The sequence below is a fragment of the Sciurus carolinensis genome, chromosome 13 (genome assembly GCF_902686445.1).
Source record: "Sciurus carolinensis chromosome 13, mSciCar1.2, whole genome shotgun sequence".
In the NCBI taxonomy this organism is placed as follows: Eukaryota; Metazoa; Chordata; class Mammalia; order Rodentia; family Sciuridae; genus Sciurus; species Sciurus carolinensis.
Genome location: NC_062225.1, coordinates 39,764,839 through 39,788,137, shown reverse-complemented (window position 1 = coordinate 39,788,137; position 23,299 = coordinate 39,764,839). Strand labels below are relative to the sequence as shown.

Below are 23,299 nucleotides of genomic sequence, written 5' to 3'. Positions count from 1 at the left end.
GTTGGGCTGTTTAACTTGTTTCTCCAGTATTTCCTGTAACTGAAAGCTAGATTTAAAGGTTTATACAGTGTTGTGATATGGATATAAAGTGTCCTCTAAAGACTAGTGTCAAAGTCTTGGTCCCCAACACAGCAATATTCAGAGGTAGGAATTTTTGTAAGTAATTGCATGGTGGGGGCTCGGACCTCATAATTGATTAGTTAATTGAGGGATTCATATTTGATGGCATTATTGGGAGATGGTGGAAACTGTAGGTGGCAGGGCCTAATTGGAGGAAGTAGGTCACTAGGAGTGTGCCTGGGAAGGGTATATCTTTTCACTTCTCACCCACCTCCTCCATTTCCTGGTTGCTGTGAGCTAGCAGCTTTCTTTCCCCATGCTTTTCTGCCATGATGTTCTGTTTCGCCAAAGTCCCATAGCAACAGAGCTGGCCAGTCATGGACTGAAACTTCTAAAACCCTAAACCAAAATAAATCTCATTTTTCCTCCAGTATTTTTTCTTAATGACCGAAAACTGACTAATACATGTAGATTCAGATTAAAGATATTACATTTAGCAAAAATACCATATATTTGTGATATGCATTCTTCAACTGTAATTTGTATGCTTCCTCTTGCATCACATCAGGAGGCTGTCCAATTGTCTTTGTCTTTTAGTTTGGGACTGGGGAGGAGCAAAAATAATTTATAGCATATCAGTTGGAATGAGGTGAAATAATCTAAGACAGGATTACAACAGGACTAAAGGTATGGAGAGAAGCAAAAGCCAGGTTTGGCTTGAATCTTCAGCTAAGAGGAGAGACTTGATGGTGTTAATGAAGGGATGCAAAGTGCCTGCACAACCTGAGGACCAAACCCCAGAGAGAAGGAAACTCCCAGTGCCGGCTCTGCACAGGTATCTTCTGCCCTAATCTGGGCAAAGTTTGGCCCCATTTCCTAATAGGTAAAGCAATACATCAACATTTATTTCATGGGACCTACAGAGCTAAAGAATTTAGGGCCTGGTCTAGAGTCCAGGGCACTGGAAGTATTGTCTCTGTCACACTAGTAGAGGCCCAAAATGGCTGTAGAGAGTTCTACACTGACTGTCTCTGAAAATCCAGTGTAGCTGTGTAGCTCATAGAGTGATTTTAGGTTTGGGGAGCAGCAGCAGACACTTCAGGGGTCCAGAATTGGCAGCCTTAGTAGACAGAATTAGCAGAGATAATATCAGCAAATTCAGGATGTTGTGGAACAAGGCTTCTCAAACGTGGCAATACTGGCATTTTGAGCTTGGGTAATTCCTTATCCTAGAGAGCTGACCTCTGCATTATAGGGTATTTAGAGGCATCCCTAGCCTCTACTTACTAGATGTCAGTTGCACCTCCACCTCAATTGTGACAACCAAAAGTATCCCCAGACATTCCTAAATGTCACAGGTCAGGGGGGTGAGGAGTGGGATTGTTGTGTTAAAATCATCCCTAGTTGAAAATCACTGTTTTGGGGGAAGAGTCAATTCATGATAGTAGTGTTGTCCACTGAGGGACTAATACCAGACTTTATGTTGGAATATTTCATATATTCATTTCATCTGGATAGTAGCTCTGTGGGGGTAGGGGTACTATCTTGATTTTTGCAGTTGAGGAAAGATCTCAGCAAAGTTCTATGCTATTGCAGAGGCTCAGAACTGGATCTATCTCACTTTAAAGCTAATTCTCTGTTCAGATACCAACCTGCTTCTCTTTCTGACATTGGTGAGAAGTTGCCAGAATGCAGGCATCCCAGGCCTGCCTGCAGCAAAGGAGTGTGAGGGACAGTCTTGAAGGAGTATCAGCTCCAGGAAGGTAAAACTTCCAGGTCATCAGTATTTATCTGGTTGGAGTTTCCAAGGGGCACAGTGAAGTTCTACTCCTATTCTTCATGGGGCTTCATCAATGAAAACTCAGAGGAAGGATAGCCATGAGATTAGCTTCAAAGTTGGGATGGGGTCATGGAACATGCCAAAGATATTGAAGAAAAAAGTGGTGGGCCCCTGAAAAATGACCATGGGAGGTCTGTCCTTAAGTTTTTTAAGTAAGGCACACGATTCTAGGCCCCAAAGAAGCCTGAGTAAATCCAGGACTTATAGCACGAGAACAGTGCCTGGATAAGTCATATTTCCCTGAAATAGCATAAAATCAAAAGAAATTTACTATGAATACCCCTAATGAGAGAGGACAGGTGCTGTGAGAGGGCATTAGGCATGTTTGCCCCAACATGACACATGGGGCAAACATATCTGCAATGAAGCATTTCCCAGCTACTCCAACAGTTCTCCCTTTTCTCTGAACTCAAGTTACTCTTCTTGTCAGGCCTATGCAGCTCAACCTTGATTGTTCTCCATTTGATAGAATCAATTTTCAAGGTGATGATGGTTTCAGGTATATTGGTTTTGTCTTCCTTGACTGTAAATTTGTGTTTATGGCCTACTTCTCTATTCTAGTCCCTCAGTACAGTGCTGAAGGCAGCAAAGAGTTCAGTTAAATGTTATTTAAATTTCAAAGATAAATTACAAAAATAAGGATGGGATCATAAGTTGATATTATATCTAGATAACTATTATTTTGGTCAGCTTATTCATTGCTGTAACCAAAAGACCTGACAAGAACCATTATGGGAGGAAAAGTTTATCTGGGGGATCATGCTTTCAGAGGTATCAGTTCATAGAAGGCCAACTCCATTCCTGGAGGCTGGGTGAGGCTGAACATCAAGGCGGAGGAATGTGGCAGAGGGAAGCAACTCAGGATATTGCAACACAGAACCTCAGCCTGTTAAATATTTTAGATATATTTCACTAACTGAAATACATTATAAAAATTAATTTCACTTGTTTCCTTTTCTTTTTTAAGAACTGCAGTTTCCAGAAAATTGTAAATCACATATGTGGTTCACATATTTCTTCAGTTCTTTTTTTTTTTAAGATAAAAAACATCATACAGTTACAAATGAACTGCATGACGCAAACAGATTCAAGTAAATTTGGTGTGTACCCATCACGTCTATATTTTTATGCTTTACTATAAAAATCTATATCCATAAATAATAAGACTTATCTTTAAAAATCATATTTTATTTGTTTTGAAACTTTGTTTACTTTTCATTATTTTTATAACCTAACCACACTGATTACCTATGGCTCTAGTTTATTTAAATACTGAAAAGTTATTGATTTATGAATATATCACAATTTATTTTTCCATTAAAAAGTACTTATTTAGGGCTGGGGCTGTAGCTCAGTGGTGGAGCACTTCCCTTGCACGTTTGAGGGACTGGGTTCAATCCTCAGCACCACATAAAAATAAATATAGTGTCCATCTACAACTAAAGATTTAAAAAAAATTTTTAAAGTATTTGTTTAGCCAGAAATTTTTTCCTGAGTTATAAAGGAAAATAATAGGTAAGTGTTTAGAAACAAAAAGGACCATGGGTATCACCTGGTGTAGGTTTCTTAAGCTGTGGTTTACAGACCTTCTTCCATGAATGGCTATAGGAGTACAAGAAATTTGAATGTCTATGGGGATGTTTTCTACAGAACAGGCCAAACCTTTGACCATATTCTTAAGGAGATATGCTGCTAAATACCTCTGAGAACCTGTGGTCTAGTTACATTCTCTCATTTGACACACAAGAAAATCAAGGCAAAAGTTAAGTAACTTAGAAAATCATAGTGATAATAGAGCCTATTCAAAGACCTATTCCATAACATTACATTGCTGGGGTTTCATTCTTGCTTATTTGTTGATTTCTAACAATGTACTAAATTAAATTTCTTTTATTTTTTAATCTAGTCGATCTTTTCTTTCTTTCTTTTAATTATTAGCTGTTGCTGGTGAGATGTTAAAATCAGTACGTTCCTATATTACTGCTGGCAATATAAATTGACAAATTTTTTGGAAAATAATATGAATATGATAAAACATTAATGAACATAGTACATCATAGACTTTTGGTTCAGTAATTTTTATATTAAGAAAAAATTCTGAAAATTGGAGAAAGTCACATGCACAAAATATTCATCAAAGTAATGTTTGTAATAATGGAATATATTCATTGTAATGTACAAAGTTGCTCCCCCGCCCTTTCCATTGCAGCCATTCCCTACTCCCCCCAACTACTGTCAGTCTGTGAACATCCTAGCTAGCTATGGGTTCATCAGTCAGCTTGCAAGTATCCTTCTCCGTTATTTGGCCCCTGTTAGCCCAGCGGAATTCAACTGCTTCACGGTAGCTACCCCGCCATCTTTTCTCTATCCTCCTCCTTTTCCACTCTCTCTAGCATGCCCTTTCTCATTCCCTTTCATTTCCTCTCATTTTCTCTCTTACCCTGCAGGGAGACACTTTGTTTGCTTAACGAACTCCCTTATGTGATTTCCCGTGTCTGGCGTGGTTTTTGTGGGATCCCTTACTTTCACTAATAGGGAACTAGATACATAATGGTATTTCCACTCCTTCAATTATTGTGTAGACAACTAAAATTGAACTTTTATAAGATGCTAATATGAATACAACATACCATTAGGTGAAAAAAGGGATACAAACCTACTTATTTTGTGATTATAACTTTGTAAAACGTATACACAAAAGAAAAATCAGAAATAAATACAAGAAATGATAATTGGTTATTTTTTTTTCTCTTCTTTTTACCAAATCTCAGGTAATACAATTATGGTCATGCTTAAGAAGTAAACAAAAACAATACTATTATTGCCTCCAAATGCAATGAATTTTAATAAGCATATTTTCCACAGGTTAACCATCTTAAAAACAGTCACAGACTTTCCTTTTAATACAGTTTTATACGTATTAAAATGTTATCCTCAAAATTACACTTAAGAGTATCAGTTACAGATTGGTTGATTATACTCATAAAGTCAGTTGGCCAAATAGTTACTCAATTTTCATAGTAATTGGAAGCTGATTTTTTAATTGTTGCTTTTAAGTTGGTAGAATTGGTTTCTACATTTACCTGATAAAAAGCATTTTGTAATCACTCGTTATATATGAAATCAGGAAGATATTTTCCCAACAGCGGGGTTTTCTTTTTAATTTTTCTTTTTCTTTTTCTTTTTTTTTCTTTTTCCCATTGTGTTTGTCTATGTAATGGGAGGGTACTGGGAATTACCCAGAAGTGGTTTCCCACTGAGCTACATCCCCAACCCTTTTTTAATTTTTGAGACAGTGTCTCTCTAAGTTGCCCAAGCTAGCCTCAAACTTGAGATACTCCTGCTTCAGCCTCCAGAACAGCTGGAATTACAGGTGTGTGCCACTACATCAGGCTATTAATGTTTTGATATTTAAATTCGCTATTTTAAACTTTTAAAATTCACTAACTTATTTAAAGTTCACTATTTAAACATTTTCTTAGCGAACAGTCAGCGGTAGGATCTTGTCAATACAATGTATTTTGTTATTCCAATGTATTTATTACCGTCATCAAATGAAAACAAGTATGTGTTTGTCTAAAATCAGTTCATTTCCAGTTTCTACACACACACACACACACACACACACACACACACACAAATATTTTTGTTTCTTTTCTTTCCGGTTGGTAAACATTTATAATGATAAACTTTTTTTTTTTCCTTCAAGCTTGCACATGAGCTAAACCAGCAGGGGGCGAAATACAATAGGAATAAATTTGACAAGCCTTATAGGTTTTTCTCACTTCGGTGACCGAGCAATAACAAAAAATCCGGCATAACCACAAAGCAATTGGTACTCCAGTTTAAAGCGATGCAGTCTCCGTGTATCTTAGAGAAATTGAGTTGTAAAGAGACAAAGTGGGTGCGTTTTAGAGCTCCAAGTTAATTTGCCTATAACATTGCAGAGGCGGGATAAACCTTGTTACACGGCTATTGTCTTTATCTTTCCACTGAAAATTATTCTACTGTATAATTCCTCTACTCAAAGGGGTGGACACTTTTCTGTAACTGAAGGGTTTTTCTCATCCTTATTTCCCTGCATAGCTGTGAGTCTTGGCGTTTTGGAACTATTTTAAATTATCCAAATTACTGATGCAGAGGTTTAGCAAATGTGGGCAGAATGAGGACCCGGCAAGGCTCGTGATTTGCGGGGTGGAACCCAGGGCAATAATAATCCGATAACCCTGTAGTCTGATTTTTACAGTGGCTGGTGTTTAAGAGCTAATCATGATAACGGAGGGGAGGAAAGGTTACAAGAAAGCAAAGGATCAACTGCTCAGGATCGATGATGGAAACAATCGGTTATGACCTCTATTACAAGAAATGCGATTAAATGCAGATATTGATTTGATATTGATGTGAAAAACGACCATTTCCAACCGTTAGCAAAATTCCGGATTATTATTTTGTCGAAGACGATTTGTTAGTTCAGCGACTGGTTTCTCATCTTAAATTCGGTTTATAACAATCACTTCTTCGTTATTTATTAAATAACAGCTTCCTCTTCTGCTGTCTTACGTAAAAAGAGGAAACAATTTAGACTGAATGAAAAAGTTGCTTTTCGGGGCGAAAGGGGCAAGCAGATAAATGTCGTCTAGAAGGTAGAAACCTTCTGATGGAGAAGATCTGGTTCTGTATGTCCAAACCTTTGCAATTTTATTTGGAGAGCGAGAGACTTAACTCGGTCCTGAGCTGAACGTTAACGTTAACCGGCTGAGAGGAGCGCCCGTCCCTCGCCTGGAGCGCCGCTGGGGCGGAGGATGTCTATCCCCCACATTTCGAGGACTCGCAAGGAAGTAAAGGAAAAGGGCAAATTGCCCGCACCCAAAATGGCGGCCGGCGGTCAGCGCAACGGCGCCTGCGCAAGGGTAAGCTTTCTGTGACACTAATTCCCCCAGAGTGTCTTCCCCCACCCCCAGCGCCCACCAGCGCCCGGCCCCGACCTAGCCACCTGCGTCCGGAAGTGACGTTTCAGCGGCAGCGGTTCCCCCGCTGCATGATGGGAGAGTGTGTGGAGTGGGCGGGGGGTCTCCGCGGAGGAGGAGGAGGAGGAGGCGGCGGCGGCGGCGGCGGAAGAGGGCGGAGGGTAGTGGGATGGGGGTCCCGCGGCAGCGCTGAAACTCCGGGTGGGCGTCCATGGCGCTGCTGCACTGACAGGGCTGGGAGCAGCCTGCCTTCCGCTCTCACCAGCTCCGAATAGCCGGTCCTTCCCCGGGGAGTCAGTTCCTCCCCGGGCCCCTGAGCCATGCCCATCGCGGCCGCCCCGGACGAGCCAGGTAAGCGCTGCCGCTCGGCTTCCCCGTCCGCACCGAGGAAAGGATGAGGAGACCTGGTCCGGCCCACCGGCCGGCCCCTCGCCTTGGCCCGAAGCACCTGCCCGCCGCGGAGCCGGGGCTGTGGGGATGGAGCCGGCTCTGCGGGCCTGCGGGTTTCGGGCTCCGGCTCTGCTCTCTTCCGCGGCGGGTGAGGGAACGCCGCTGGCGGCGCCCGAAGCTCACCGCACCCTCCTTGCCATCCCGGGCACGAGCCGAGGGAGTGTGAGCCGTTCCCTCCCTGGCCGCCGCTGGCTCTCTCTGCCCCTTGGCTTCTACCTGCCTGCAGCTCCTCGCCGGCCGCTCCCTCTCGAGAGCTGTTGAGAAGTTTGAGGCTTCGCTCGGGCTTCCTCTTTCTCCCTCCCCCTCCCTCGTGACAGGTGTAAACACTGCCTGCTTCACCGAGGCCTGAGGCCGGCTGCGACCCAAGTGTGCTGCTTTCAAGGGTCTCTGAAGCACTCCGATTTCGAACCGTCCAACGGGCAGAGAGAAAGCCCTAAAACTCATGCCTTCCTTTCTGAGAGGACCTTTTCTGCTTTCTCCTTGCACTCCTCAAGGAATAACCTGCGTCTTCTCTCCAGATTGCGTTCGAAAAGTTGGACCATTATTCTTCAAGCGCCCGGCTTTGCAGGCGTTGCGGCTTGCTTGGGGTTGGGGACAGAGGGTGAGCGGCGGTGAGGTTCTGGGGTTCTTCTTCCATTGGGAAAGTAGTGAGAATAGTTTGTTTTGTTGATGGTGGTGGTGGTTTATTTAAATTATATAGCTTGATTTCCCACTGAATTTTCTGTTGGGGCTGAGGAAAGAACTGACTCATACATGTAAAAAATTTACTGGAGTTGGGGGTAAGGGAAGCGTGAGACAGAAGCAATTGTTCCGTTTCAAAGTTCTCACTTTGGGAGAAGTAAAGTATAACTGTACTCGTAAACTTTTCCGAAGGCATAAATCTTCTCTTCCAGACTACCTTCTCATACTCCGAGGGTTTTGGGGGGAGGGAAGTTTTTCCTTGACGTTACATTTAATTGTTACTTTCAGTTAACCTCGTGGACATAGAAATATATGCTAAACTATGGGAGAAACAAATGTTTCTGTCCTGTTGTGTTGGTATCATTAGCATAGTTTACCTGCTTTTTATGTGGTTCAAGATTAAGTGTTGGTTTTGTAGTAGTCATTTTTAGCACTTTGCAGAAGTACATTTGTTTAGTAGCCTTCTAAGTTTTATCCATAGAGATATTTCACATGAATTAAAAGATGGATTGTGCATAAAAACTTCTATCCTAGTAAATGTCACCTACTAGATGCTCATTAGATCCAGTTGTTCCTCTGTGTATGTATCAAATTAGGTATGTCAATTGGTCGACAAAGCTCAGATGTATTTTTAAGTCATTAAAAAGTTTTTGAAAGAAATTCATTGGAAGTCAGATAATATGTAGGGCACTCGAGTTTTGATGTATTCTGATCTTTTGACCTAGAGACTGTACTAAAAATAATCCTGTGTCAAAACAAAGATAATGTGTCCATAATGCATTAATAAATTTTGTAGAATCCAATTGTCATTATGAAAAATCATATTATCTAGGTCAATCCTATTATAAAACATCATTTTAAATTCAAATTAGTTTTGCTTACGGTTGGTAAAGAGCTAAACGAGAAAAGTAGTGAAATTTGAGTGCCAAATAATGTTTTACCTTGTGGAATCTAAAATACCTCCCTCAACAGACAAAAAAAAAAAAAAAAAAAATCCTTTGAATAGCATCTTATTGAGGAGAGTTGCCCCTTCTCTCCCAACCCTCTACCCAGATCTCATAAAAGGAGGCTATTTAGGCATTTTTAAATCATTATGAATTCAGGCCAAATATTTATATTCTGATTTAATGTTACCTACCATTTATAATTTTTTTAAAAAGTTATTTTGTTCTCTCTTCTTAGCACTTTCAGTTCCTCCTTATGTAGGCTAGTGAACCTTTCCAGACTGAACTTAGTATTTTTTATTTTAATCCACTTTTGAAACTATCTGACAGTATGGATTTTACCTGTGTTATTTTGGTAGTTAATCTATCGTCAAGCAGTATGACAGATCCTTTGGCAGCTTTGGGTGATAAATGCTAACACTGAGGTACACTGCTTCCTATGAACGAGATACTTTCCCATTTTGGTTTTTTGTTTGTTTTATTGTTTTTCTTCATAGTCCCAGGGTGTGAACCCAAAGCCTGGGCATGCTAGGCAAGTGCTTAGCCACTGTACTATAACCCAGAGCAGCAAGATACTTAAAAAAAAATACTTTCTGTATAGTATATTAATTTGTTTAGTCCTCACAACAATCATATAAGGTAGTAGATGGTGCTATTCCCATTTTTCAAAGAGGACACTAAAGCACAGAGATAGTAAAGAACTTGCCTTAATGTCAGACGACTGGTAAGTGACAGGGCCAGAATGTGAACCATATATTTATATTAAATTGCGGAGTATGTAACAAGATCTAAAAACATGCATGGAAGTAATAAACTTTGTTGTAATAAAAGTTACTTTTAGAGAACTGGAGAGGGTTAAAAGCTCTAGGAGAGGACCAGCAATTTTCAAACTTTACTATCTTTATTCTGAAGCAGATTTGGTAAGAGATTAAGATTTAACACAGCCGCATGGTGGGCCCTTGATCATTTGTTTTCCCACTGAGCTTTACTATATGCTTGAAATCCTTCATAATAAAATTAAAAGTTTAGGTATTTAAAACATAAAATAGCATTCTGTCAGCATTGTATATTTTAAAAAGGGAACAGGGAAGGAATTAGTTTTATTTCGTGTTCACTTCCTTTTAAAATACAGGAATTTCTAACTTAGCAAACATTTGAATCAAGAATTGTTGGCTTCTCTGAGGAGTATTGACTTCACTTACCGGGGTTTTCCTCTAAGTACTGCCAACTCTAACAGCCTTGTATCACACTCCAAGATTCTATTTCTGGCCTTACCCTAGGGTGGGGTCTCATAGATATGTGAATTAGACCTATTCCCTGGGAAAGAGAAAAGTTCAGAAACTATTCAGTGGGAAGGAAAACTGGAGGTGAGATAAAAGATGAAGAAAGCAGATTTAAGACTCCATCCTATCCTAAGTCACTACTACCCCTATTCCAAATAACTAACTTAAAAGTAAGACTTTCAGAGATAAATTGCTAATAAATTAAGGTTGTCTGTATGCTCAAAGCTTAATTTACAGCACTATATTAATGAATAATTCCCAGAGAAAGATTATATAGTAAATCAGATTTATACTAAGTTTTATTTATGTAAATATTTATAGTATACCATAAATCATTTCAACCAAGTATCTGCTAACACGATGGTATCTTCTTTCTTTCATTCTTACCACAGATATTTTTTGAGCACCTGCTATTATATCAGGCCCTGTTCTAGGTACTAGGAATACTGAAGTGAAAAAAATAAGAATAATAATCTGCCTTCTTAGAGTTTCATTTTCTTTGTGTGGGTGCATGCATGAGAGTACACACACATGCATATTTGTGTGTGGGACAAATAAAGTAGTAATGGCAGAGGATGTTAAGTATCATGTAGAAAAAGAGTTAATTGGGGGAATTAGGTGAGGAATTGTTAGGGCTTTTTTTATATAGGGCGATACTAGAGAGGACTTAAGACATGAAGGAAGTAAAGAGAATAAGGGGAAGAGTGGTAGAGGCAGATAGATGTATGCCTAGAATATTCAAAGACCTATGACAGGGAAGTCCATTGTGGCTAGAATAAAGAAAAGTGAGGGCTCAGTGTGGGAGACTATAGAAATTTTAGTGACTTTGTCTTTTTACTGTGTGAGATGGGAAGTCATTGCAGGGTTTTTGAATAAAGGCATGAGAAAATTCATGCTTTAAAAGGATCTACTGGGGCTGGAAGTGCAACTCAGTGGTAGAGTATGTGTCTAGCATGAGTGAGATCCTGGATTCCATGCCTAGCACCCCCTGACACACAAAAACAAAAGAATATCTCTGACTGCTATATAGAAAATAGACCATAGAAATGCAAGAATAGAAACAGAAAGATCAGTTAGGAGTTGGTTACAGTGATAGAGCTTTAGGATTACAGGGACTTGAATCAAGGTAATAGTAGTATGGGTGATAAAAAAGTGATAGAACAAACTGGGTGTAGCAGTGTATGCCTGTAATTCCAGCAGTTTGGGAGACTGAGGCAGAAGGATCACAAGCTTGAGGCCAGCATGGGCAACTTAGCAAGACCGTGCCTCAAACTAAAGAATGAAAAGGGATAGGGATATAACTCAGTGATAGAGCACACCTGGATTCAGTCCCCAGTACTGCCAAAAAGAGAAGAAAGAAAGAAAGAAATTAAAAGTCTTTTATCAGAAGCAGAGAATCCACATAACAAGATTTGACTTTTAGCCTGGCATGGTGGTGCAGGTCTATAATCCCAGCGGGAGGTTGACTCAGGTTGCTAGTTTGAGGCCAGCCTCAGCAGCTTAGCAAAGCCCTAAGCAACTTAGTGAGACCCTACCTCAAAATAAAAAATAAAAAGGACTGGGGATGTAGCTCAGTGGTAAAGTGCCTCTGGGTTCAATCCCTAGTACACCCTCCCCCCCCCAAAAAAAAAGGATTTTACTTTTATAAAGATTGCTTGACTTGGGCATGATTGAATACTAGTTAGGGAGACTAGATGATAATGGCAGTTTAGACCAGAGTAGAGTCAGGGGAGCTGAAAAGAGCTACAAATATTCCAGAATTGGGGGATTTATGAGGTAAAATTATTTGTTAGAGATAGTGGAGGGTGAGGAGATTTGTCAAAGATGCCTCTTTAAGTTTCTGGCTCAGTAATTGGGTGTTGGTGGATGGGGGCATTCATTGAGTCAGAGAATTCTGAAAGAGGTCAAAGTTATAATAAGGAAGGAGAGTTTGAGCTCTGTTTCTCTCTATCTCTCTTTTGTTTTTTGTTTTTGATGGTTTGGTGGGGAGTTGCACACTCAGGGCCTCCTGTGTGGTTTTCTACCTCTGAGCTACATCCCCAGACCCCTGAGCTCTTTCTTGTTAAATTGAGGTCTTCAAGGATTTCAAGTGGAGGGAGGTCTGGTAGAGAAATGGCTTGACTGGACTGTAGAGATAAATCTGGAAGTCCTAGAATATGGTAATTATAAACTTTAGGTAGATGAAATTGAGGTTGTTTGGGATATGTTGTGTAAGAAGAGATACTGGATGAAGCCTGGAAAAATTTATATACTTGTCCTTCAGTATCCATGGAGAATTAATTCCAGGGTACCCCCCCATATGAAAATCCATGGGTATTTACATCCTTCATATGAAATGGTGTAGTATTTGCATATAAACTATGCAGTCCTCCCAAATGTCCTGAATCATCCCTAGATTATTATAATACATATTAAAGTATAAATACTGTTCAAATAGTTGTTATACTATATTGTTTAGGAAGTAATAACAAGAAAAGTTGACACATGTTCCATACAGATACATTTTGTTCCCAAATATTTTTCAATCTTCAGTTTGAATTTGTAGACGTGGAAACTATGGAAATGGAGGGTGGACTATACTACCGATTTGAGTGTGTTTAATACGTATGAGAATTTTTAAGTTTGTATTGAAGCCTATTTGTGTAAAAGTGAAAGTAAGGAATAAGATTAAATAAGTAGTAAGTACTACATACTACTTTACTTATAAAATCTTATACAAGATATAAGATCTTATATAATGTTTATTTGATAATTTTGAAATATTTACCTTTTTCCTGCAGCAGAAAATTAACTTGTCTTCCTAACTGTCTGATAGACTGAAGACAGTTACAGATTGGTACTGGTATTTTTGCTACATTAATAGATCTAAGGAAAAATTATGTAATTACCTCTATAAATACTGAAAAGGCATTTTTAAAACCAGGTCTGACTTTTTTCTTAACAAATCAACTTAAAATGAGAATTATGGGATACTTCTCTAATTTGATAAAATATGTAGCAACGCAGAAGTCAATATCTCCACCAAGACAAAACAGTAGATGTCTCTCATTGCTATTAATATGAAACCTGGTATTAGTATTGCCAATTCCTTACAATTAGTAAGGAAAAGCAGAGACATGAGAATTGGAAAGGAAAAGGTCACTCTACCCAACTTTGTTTATGATGTGATGGTGTACTATATAACTATAACTTCTAAAATCTTTTATTTATGTAAACAGTATTTGCTAAAACAGTGCAGCAGATAAAAAGATAAAATACCTAATTAGAAACTTAGCAATAAATGTAAAGACCCTGTGTTGCTAACAGATTTATTAATGAACTTGAGATACTTTAACTCATAACTTTTTATTTTATTAATGAATTTATTTATTTTGCAGTTAAACCCAGGAATACTCTACCACTGAGCTACATCCCATTCCTTTTATTTTTTAAATTTCGAGACAGAATCTTGCTAAGTTGCCCAGGTTGGCCTCAAACTTGCTTTCCTTCCGTCTTAGTTTCCCAAGTAACCAGGATTACAGGTGTGCACCCAGTGCCCAGCATACTTTTTACTATTTTTAATAGTATCTTTGTTCCTTGAAAAAAACATATTATCAAGTTTTTCAAGTATCAAATTCAAATCGTTCTCTTAACTGAAGCCCATGATTATTTGAATATTCATTACTTTTTACTTTTGGTTAAGTCACCATTCTTTGTAGTAATTAAACATTTCTGAAATGAAATGCCCCCAAACTACAGATATTTGAAGTATCACATTTCAAGGATTGTTGCAATAATTAAATTAAATTCAGTCCTTTAAGTAAATTTTCTAAGTTTCATTTTTAAGAAATATATTGAAAATTTAATGTTGGGAACTCCTTGCTTTTGAAATCTTGATAACGTTAAATTTCTTAATTATATTCTAACATAAATGTGTACAGCACAATTTTTTGTAGTCCAATCATTATGAAGGAACACTTTTTTAAAGGTGAAGTACTGTCTCATTGATATGCCTATATCAATGATTTTAGCATTTCCGTTTTAGAAATATTTATATGATCCCTTGGAGCGTAACACAGTGATTCTTAACCTTAACTAACCATTGGTACCACCTTTGAAACTTTTTAGAAATTCAGATGTTAGAGTTCATCCATTCTAATAAAAAATAGCAAGCAAGCAATCTAAGGTTGAGAACCATTAGTTTAGAGCCTAAGAGGGGAGAAAAACATGGAAACAAATGTGACAGTGTAATAAAAGGAGGATTAATTCAGAGATAGGCAACCTAATAACATAATAAAGAACACTGGCTTTAATGTTAGAGCCCCACTTTCTATACATAACTCTTTGTGGGACTGAACAGATTATTCAGTCTCACTGTCCCTGTTTCTCCATTATAAGTGATCTCACTTCCTCAGACTTCATAGAAAACTTCATTCCTGGGTTCTGAAGGCTTAATAAATGGTTTCTGGTTGTTTTTTGAGTAGAGGTTGACTTCAGTTTGCAGTTGGAGAGTGTGAGATGTCTCTGGGACATCCAGGTAAATATATTTTTAAAAGACATTTGGGTAGGCAGATCTGGAGATCAGGAAGCTTTCAGATAGAGGTGTGGGCATTATGAACATATAAAAACAAAAGTTGGAGATTTTGCCAGGATAAGAATACAGGGAAACCATGGCCTATAGCATATTTGATAGTTACAAGGTATACAGAAGAAACAGATCCATTGTAGGAGAAAGGGTCAAAAGAGAAATGTTTTTCCAAAAGGTGCTTTCTCTTAAATGCATTTTAGACCTTTCCCCATTAGTAGTATAACTTTATCTCTTTTTAATTGGTGCACTTTTTCTTTACCCACTTACATATCGGTAAATTGTTTTAGTTGCTTTTTTAAAAAAATTAAACAACACTGAAATAAACATTTTTTTATACTTGCATGAACTAACTTTGCATACTTGCATGGATGCATAGGTAGGACACATCTGTGCAGATTAAATTCCTTAGTTATAAGAGTGCACATTAAAAATTTTGATGTGTTACTAAATTGCTATAGGATGTATAAGCCAATATATACTCTCACTGGCAATATCTTTTAGAGTATCTTTTACATTGTAGATATGGCACGAAAAATTTTAATGTTAGCAAACCTAAACAATGAAAATCATTAGAATTTGCCAAAATGTTCATATTTTGTGTAACTTGTTTTTTAAAAAGCTCCATCCTTTAAGTGTCTTGCTTTCTAGATTGAGGGTAGTGTGAATCTGAAGGAAAAGAAATAATGACTTACTACTTTTATGCAAAGAGGAAAAGAACACTTACATTTCATCAAATTGCTTGGTTCTTTAAAATAGTGTAATTTATGTATGCATTTTTTTTTTTTTGCAGATCAAGGAGGAGTTCTTTGTTTTAAAAGAAACCCCAGTACCACCAAAAAAGAAATAGAAAGAAGCCCTATTACCCTCTATTTGTGTGCTGGAAGCAATCATAGCAATAATTGTATTTGGAAGAATTGGATCAGAAGGAAAGAGATACTCTTATAAACTTTGGATTAAGAACTATTATTTTGTAATATCAATTTACAGATTGATACAATTTCAATATCATGATCAGCTTTTTAGAAAAAATGAAATAGAATTTTAAAAAAATAGTAAATACTGTTTGGTGAAACCTTTTTTTAATGTCTTAATGTTGGATCATAATGAAAGATATATTTCTTCTGTGCATCACAAGGAGGGTAATGTGTAAAAAATTCTGTGACAAGCTAATTCTCAAATTATTTCTAACCAAAACATTTGGTATGTTGCAAATAATGAATGTTACCTATTTTTTTCCTTTTAGCCTTTAGAGTCTTTTTACCTTTCAAGAAAAAGTAAAGTAAAACTTTAAACCAAGCAAAAACACCATTAAAAGGTCAGCCATGGGGCTGGAGTTGTAACTCTGGTAGAGTGCTTGCATAGCATGTTTGAGGCATGGGTTCAATCCTCAGCACCACATAAAAATAAATACATAAAATAATGATTTACTAGGTATTGTGTCCATTTACAACTAAAAAAATTTTTTTAAATAAAATAAGAGGTCAACCATGCCTATAATCCCAGCAACTCAGGAGACTGAGGCAAGGGAATTTCAAGTTTGAGACTGGCCTCAGCAACTAAGCTAGACCCTGAGTGAGACCCTTTCTAAAAATAAAAAAAGCTGGGAATGTGGCTCAGTGGTTAAGTGCCCAGGGTTCAGTTCCTTCCATAATTTTCATGGGGTTATCAGTATAGATTGACCCACTTATGACATTACCTATAGATATTCGTGAGCATTGTTTTGGTAAAGTTTTCTTTTATGATCATCCCCTTCAAGAATGTTGTTATGAGTGGGCTGTGTGGTGCATACCTGTAATCCCAGGGCTCAGGAGGTTGAGGCATGAAGATCATGAATTCAAAGCCAGGTTCTGCAACAGCAAGGCACTAAGCAACTCAGGGAGACCCTGTCGCTAAATAAAATACAAAATAGGGCTGGAGATGTGGCTCCTTTGTCAAGTGCCCCTGAGTACAATCCCCGGTACCAAAAACAACAACAACAACAAACCAAGAATGTTGTTATGGTTTTTTTGTCTGTGGATCATGTATGACTCTTTAAGTGTGGTTTATTTTCCTTCTGTCTCATCACATGCCTTTAGGTCACCTTTTTTTCTTAATTGATGTGTGGTCAGAGAACAAATTAAGGTAAAACTAACAGTACCTGGCAAAAACTTAATTTGTAAGATAAAACTGCTGTTCCCTCGGCCATATTTTAAGGCTTTGTTTGTGAGTCATCGTATCTAGGATATTGCCTGTTAACTCAGGTAGTTGTAACTGCATTCAGTTGCAGTTTTATAACCTTTTAGTAATTGCTTCTTTTTCTAACAGATGAGTTGCTCTTAGGGTAGGTACTTATAATTGCATGAAGAGTAGCACTGTCAGATAAAGGGTAGCTGCCAAGGACATGCCAAGGTGTGCATCTTCTAGTTACAGACTAGAGTGGTGTCTTCAGTTTTGAAAGTCCCACAAAGCAGTTTGTGATTTAGATTTAGGAATTGGTTTGTTTTTCTTTCTCAGAATACCCTGAGCTCTTGAAGTTTAACTCATCAGTCTTGCTTAGAATGGTAATTTAACTGTACAGCAAGAAATTTCTTTCAGAGCATGTCAGCTGACTGCGGAATCTTCTGTGGGAAATTTTTCATGAAGTGCTTAAGGAAAGTTGCTGGGGAGCAGAGGAAGAAGGCATGGGAAAATCAGTTGGACTTCTAAAGTAGGTTCACACTCTGATAACACAAGCTGACACCTCTACTTATGCAAAGAAATTTTCCCATACCAAAGCAAATATTCATGTTAGCAGGTCTGTTAACACACTAACAAATTTTTGTCCTTAAGCAATGTTTTTTCACAGCTTTCACATAAGGTACTGCAGCACAAAGGCATTTGTTTACTTTCATGCTCATCACTTTTTAGGACATTCCCCCTCAAAACACACTTAGTTATCTTGTTTGAACTTATATATTTCCTAAGTTAATTTTGGTGGAGCACTAAAAGACCAGAGGTAGGGTTATTGAAATCTAGGGGCTCATTCAAGAGTAGTCAGTGGAATAAATGCCCAGGAAGAACCATAATAATGTATTCAGTCCCTACTGTGAGCCAGGCTCTGAGGATACAATTGAAACAACAGAGGCCTCTGCCCATACACACTGCCTTTTGAGCTCAAGTAAAGTTAACTTGTGGGAGCAGTGTCAGTGGAGTGCTAGGATGAAAGCCAGAGTGTGCAATGTTGAGGATTAAGTGGGAGGTTAGGAAGTAGAGATAGTGAACAGACAGGTCCCTTTTAAGAAGGTCTGTAGTGAGAACTAGAAAGTACACAGAAAGGAGGACTTTTGTTTTAAGAATAAAAGAGTCTTGAACGTTTAGGAGCTAAAAAGAAAGCATCAGTGGTGATAGAGAAATTCATATAGCCCCTGAGCAGCAAGTGAGACGAAAAGCAGGTGGTCCAGGGATTATCTGTTCAAGATTGTGGATGTAAGTAAGATTTTAGTGAAGAGGCCTAAAATCAAAGTAGTTCTTGCATTTTAGATTCTATTTGCATTGTAGTTTCAGGGATATGAGTGTGGAGAATTAGAATGGTTAATTTATTCTGCTGCTATACAATTGGAGCAGAGCATACTAAGGAAAAAATTGTTTTGTGAAGTCTAATATATATATCCTCACTGCTACTAGTTTTGGTGTCCTTTTTATCAGTAGGTAGTCAATTTATCTAATCAACTTCAAGTTGAAGTAGCTTTCAGGGAAAATAGCTAGTAAACTCTCGAATATGGTCAGTTGATATGACAAGTTAAAGGTAAAACAATCTCTAATGTAAGCAGTCTGTCTTTCTTTGGGTGATCAACTTAAGTGTAAAGATATTTTCCTGGTTAAAAATAACAATTTTTTTATTATTTGTTCATATTTGATACTCTGTGCATTAAATAAGAGATTTGCTTCTTGGTATTTTTGTTGATTATACTTTCTTCATCTTGTAAAAATCATCTTTCTTCTTCCAAATTACTGTGGAAGTTTGAAAAACCTTTTTCTGAGCAATTCCAAAATCTTTTGGGGAGAATTCTTATAATTCTAATACTTGGTATTGGTCATTTCTGCAGTATTTTCTGTCACTTATAAAATATTTGATTAGCTTGTAATTAACTGGCCACTTACTAGTTATGCTACCTTCGAGAGATCACTTTTTACTTCTTACAAGGCAGGAGGATCACAAATTCAAAGCCAAAGCAAGCTTGGGCAATTTAGTGAGGCCCTAAGCAACTCAGTGAGACCCTGTCTCTAAATAAAATATTAAAAGGGCTGGGGATGTAGCTCAGTGGTTGAGCACCCCTAAGTTCAATCCTTGGTACAAAAAAAAAAAAAAAAAAAAAAAAACTGATAATTTCTACTTCATTTGGTAGTACAAGGATTAAATGAGATAATTCATATTTGCTTTTCACATAATATTAGAACCTAGCAAGCACTCAGTAAATAACTTGATATTGTGAATAAGCAGGAGAGTGAAAACACATTGAAGATATTTGTTTAACAAACACCTTAAATATTACTATATATTATGAGTAGATACTGATTTAAGTTGATGTCTATAATATCTTAGTTTTTTGCTTTTAAGTTGGCAAGTTAATTATGAGATCTTTTAAAAATATTCAACAGTGAGCAGGGCATGGTGGCAGCCTGTAATCCTAGCTACTCTGGAGGCAGAGGCAAGAAGATTGCAAGTTCAGGGCCAGCTGGGCAATTTAGTGAGATCCTACTTCAAAATTAGAAATAAATAATATAAAAGGCTGGGAATATAGCTCAGTGATAGAGTACCTTAGAGTTTAATCCTCAGTACCACCTGCCCCCCCAAAAATCAGCTTTGAAATTGTGGAAGTTAGATTAAGTAGCTTTAAAATTTGCAGCTTGTATTGAAGAGAGGATGGTAGTCCTAAAAACAAAGCAACAACAAAAACCTTTCTCAATTCTTTAAGAGCATTTATTTTTAGGGGCTCTCTCTGTGTTTGTTGGCCCCTGTGGGGCTAATATGTCAAGAACAATGCACCCAAAAAGAGAGAACAAAAATCATTTTAAATTCAGAGCCATGAAAACTTTTGTGACAGTGACATCATGGTTTTCTAAATATATATTCAAAACTAAAAAGTGAACTAAATCCCAAACTTCATGTGGCTCAGAGGAAGGACTTTTCTGGGCTTTTTCTTTTCTTTCTTTCTTTTTTTTTTTTTTTTTTTAAGATGATTCTTAAGTGAAACAAATGTAGATTGGGTGGGCAGATTCATTGATAGTACATTTTGACATTATCTGCAAATTCTCATAAGGATATTACAGATAAGATTTTGAAGAATTTGAACTATTGCAACATTTGTAATGCAAATCAATGTTAATTGCTTATGTGACATTTTAATTAATTTTTCTAAAATACAGATTTTCTTTGTTGTATTGATTGATACTGGAGATTGAACCCTGGGGCACTCACCACCAAGCTACCCCTCCACCCTTTTTTAATTTTTTGAGACAGGATCTTACTAAGTTTCCCAGGATGGTCTCACACTTGGGATCTTCCTGCCTCAGCCTCCTGAGTCACTGGGATTACAGGGATGTGCCACCATGCCCAGGTTCTCTTTCTTCTTCTTTTTTAAACTTACACAGATAATTTAACAAGTAACTAATGGTAAATCTTAGGCATCCTCTGGCAAAATGATAGTGACTTGTTTTTGTGTGTGACCCATTACCTGATAGTTTGTACTATCAGTCATATAACTTCAAATAAAGTTGTCTTTCTTTTCCCATTTCTTAATCACCATCTTTCCTAATTTTAGCCCCCATCGCTACCTCAGTCCCTATAAAAGTAAGTTTGGAGTAAGCAGTATGGGCTATAAGCTTTTTGCTTGTGTAGAAGGAACTCTCAGTGTTTGATTCTAGGAGATTGCTAGAGGGCCTCTTAGAAATACCCATACCACCACCACCAAATGAGAGCCCAAAGACCTTTATAGTAGATAATACTGTGTGTGAATAAGAGGGTAGAAAAAGGTCAGAGACTATCTATCTCTTTGAGGATTGTGCAAGGAATACCCTATATATTTCCTACATACAAAGAATTCTTTCCATTCCAACCTTCTTATAATTTTTTTTATTCTTATGGTCTTTCCTGTAACTGTGTAAGAGTTGTAGCCAGTTTACTTCAAGACACTGAAGAACATCTAAGTTGCATATTCCCATTCCTCTTCCAAACTACCATTGTTAACAGACTGTTAATGGCCTTAGAGATTATGGTCTTGGTCATTCAATTTTGGGCTTCAGATTTGTTTTGTCATCAGGCCCACTCAAGCCTATGAAATTATATAATTTACTTACATAAGTTGCTTATGTTCTAGGGATTGATTATTTATAAAAATTAGCAATAAAGTTAACTTTATTGAAGGTTTATGCAATTAAACAAGTATTGACTTATATTTTTAATGGGTATATTATTTGAGGCATAGGCTTAGAGTTAAAATGTTTTTACTGAATTATCAAATATTGTGAAATATCTGCTAAAAGTTTTCCAAATGCATAGAACAGTTTACACAATCATCGATAAAGTATGAGAATTCCAGTTGCACCTTGCCAAAGTGGCTATGGTTAGAATAACTTTGTTTTAATTTTAGCCATTCTAGTGGGTGCATAGTGGTTTCTTGTGATCTTAATGTGCATTCCCCTGATGACTTTTCATGTGCTTATCAGCCATTTGAATATCCTCTTATGAAATACCTGTTCAGATATTTTGGGCATTTTTCTATTGGATTTTTAGTAATTCTTTACATATTCTGGATATGAGTTCTTTAACAATTACATTTATTACAAATATCCCAGACAGTGGTTTGCCTTTTTACTCTCTTAATGATGTTCTTTTGATGAAAAGAAGTTTTAAATTTTAATGTAGTCTAATTTATCAGTCTTTTTTTCAGTTAGTGCTTTTCTATGTCTTGTTTAAAACATTTTTTGCCTTCCCTCAGGTGATGAAAATAATCTTGTCTCCTGAAAGGTTGATTTCTTTACCTTTTAGTGTTTGGGTCTATGATCTATCTGGGTTTATTTTTACATAAGATAGAATCAAAGGTATTTATTTCTATATTAGGTAGAATCAAAGCTTTTTCCCTGTGTGGATAAGCAGCTAATCTAGTTTCATTTTTGAAAAGTCCACCCTTTCCTTACCACACTAAATGATATTTTTGTTATCATGTGAACATATGGCTTTAAACCAAGTCTTGATACGTGGCACTTTGTTCTCCTACTTTATTCCTAAGAAACTATTTTAAATCACCAAATAGTGTCAAATAATAGTTGACTCTTTCTTTCCTCCACCTTCCCAAGCCCCTCTTGCCTCTTGACTCCACAGCTGTCAGCCAGCAGACTAACCATCTCTTCTTTTTTTTTTTTTTAATTTTTAGTTATAGATGGACACGATATCTTTATTTTATTTATTTATTTTTTATGTGGTGCTGAGAATCAAACCCAGTGCCTCTCACGCATGCTAAGCCAGCATTCTACTACTGAGCCACAACCCCAGCCCCTCACCATCTCCTCTTTTCCACTATCATTTCATTTTTGAAGCCAGAAGTTCTTATGTGCATCTTCTCTTCTGATGGAAGATTAATACTGAATCACCTTCACCCATTGTGTGCTCTGCCACCCTAGTTATTAATCTAGTTTAGGACTCAAGTCTGTTGCTGATTGTTGTTTTTCTGACCCTTTGTATCAGATCTTCTACAGAATTCTTGGACCCAAAACCCTTTTGATATTCGCTGTTTATGAAGGTCTGCTTCGGCTTGCATTTTTAAATACTATTACTCACCTGATTTTCTCTTAATCATTTTTATAAGGATGTGATTTTCCCATGGATAAATCTCCAAAGTACAGGAAGTCTGTCCAGATTCTGTCTTCCTGCTCTGAGCACTTTTAGCAGTAGTCCGTTCACTACACAGTTATAAGACCCTCACATCAAATATTTATGTTTACTATGGCTTTACTCCCTGTCTGCCAAGGCAGTAGCCTTGTTACTTGTTCACTCCCCTCTAACAGGTCTTGCAGTAAGCAGGCATAAAAATAGCAAGTTCAACCACAACCCCTTATGCATGCACACACATCCGTTTGTTCAGGTTATAAAGAAATTGGGACATCTTGAAGGATGAAGAAACAGTTATTGAGTTTGCTGTGTGCCAGACACAATATTAAAGTAGCTCATCCATCCTTTTTTCCCCTCTGTTAAATAGAAATAGCTATTTAAAACCCACGTTTTATGTGTTTAAAAAAGTGGATTATCTAAGTCAAACTTAATTTGTAAATTCATTATACAAGTAATACTTCAATTAACATAAAACTTCTTTTAAGTAGAGTTAGCCTGGACACAGAGGAATTTTCTGGAAACCCTTGAGCCTCCTCCACACTGTATGGTTGACTAAAACTTATAAAGACTGGCATTCTCTTAGGTTTCTGAAGGGTGAGTTGAGTCAGAGCCAAGGCCTGCTGGAGAGGAACATGCAGAACCCCAAGTTATTCCTATCAAT

At 37.5% G+C, this 23,299-nt stretch overlaps 1 protein-coding gene across 5 annotated transcripts in view; it reads left to right on the top strand.

Moving 5' to 3' along the window:
- Nucleotides 1-6,996: 6,996 nt before the first annotated feature.
- Aftph (aftiphilin) overlaps nucleotides 6,997-23,299 on the top strand; it is a 63,416-nt gene continuing 47,113 nt past the window's right edge. For 3 of the 5 annotated variants that reach the window (XR_007104614.1, XM_047522173.1, XM_047522171.1), the window contains exon 1: nucleotides 6,998-7,218. The gene's annotated coding sequence lies outside the window, so the exon portion shown is untranslated. Of the gene's footprint in view, nucleotides 7,219-17,366; nucleotides 17,479-23,299 lie in introns of all 5 variants that reach the window. The other 2 variants (XM_047522172.1, XM_047522175.1) reach the window with 2 other exon arrangements.